Below are 990 nucleotides of genomic sequence, written 5' to 3'. Positions count from 1 at the left end.
TGAAGTAATACTGATGCTTACGAGTCCGGAATGCTGACAAGTGATGCTGATGATGTTTGTGAACCTTCTCAGGTAATAGCAGCTTGCAACACGTGAGACTGGCCGGGCTTTTCCCAATTACAGGTCGTTTTATGTGGGAGCAGAAATATGCAAAATTGGCGGAAGTTCAGGGCACATCGTGAGGGTGACAGACGTAATGGCAATGGCAGCGGTGATGACGCTAGTTCTAATGGAAGCGTAACTCTCACGCTCTCATACGGTAGGTAATGGTATTTAAGTGAAACAGACATGAGAGGTAAATAAGGAGACAGATCGAATGAATGAATGAATTGAAATATTTCCTTCACTCGCCGTTAGTTTTTGTCCTCAGCTCACTTCGCAGAATTTCAATCGGTCCCTTCGACTCATCAAATATTCTATCAACGACCTTCCACACATTCGTCTTTCTGTCTCTCGGCTACTCTACATATTGTCCTCATTCATTCAGCATCCCGCCTCGCATGCTTCTGAATGATCTGTCATGTTCTCTCATCATTTCTCAAGTTCAAAGCGTATCATCTCCCATGTCCGCTTTTGTCTCTCGATTCATCTTCGGTTCGATGAGCTCTTGACACGGCCGCGTTTCGGCGTCTGAGTGAGTCATTACGTGTTTTGACTGGGGGATGAGGGATTGCTAATAACACTGACATTTAGATAAGATATATCACTTAGGTGGTTTGTTCGGGATAAAAAAAAATATATATATGTAGTTTATTTTTTTCTCAAGATACCCAATAAGATTTTCTATCTGAAGACTTTACTTTTTGATAAACATTATTGGCCGAAAAAGGAACATTACTAAACGTTTTTGTTGGAGGAACTGTAAGATGTAACCATGACTTCCAACTTTCTTGAGCTTATGTCACTTTTCTTAAAGTCTCCCCCTAAATGTTTTGTAGTTTCTTTCCAAGCATTCTTTGCACCCCATTCCAATTTCCTGTACCTTTGCGC

The sequence above is a fragment of the Penaeus monodon genome, chromosome 19 (genome assembly GCF_015228065.2).
Source record: "Penaeus monodon isolate SGIC_2016 chromosome 19, NSTDA_Pmon_1, whole genome shotgun sequence".
In the NCBI taxonomy this organism is placed as follows: domain Eukaryota; kingdom Metazoa; phylum Arthropoda; class Malacostraca; order Decapoda; family Penaeidae; genus Penaeus; species Penaeus monodon.
This window is presented reverse-complemented; position numbering follows the sequence as displayed.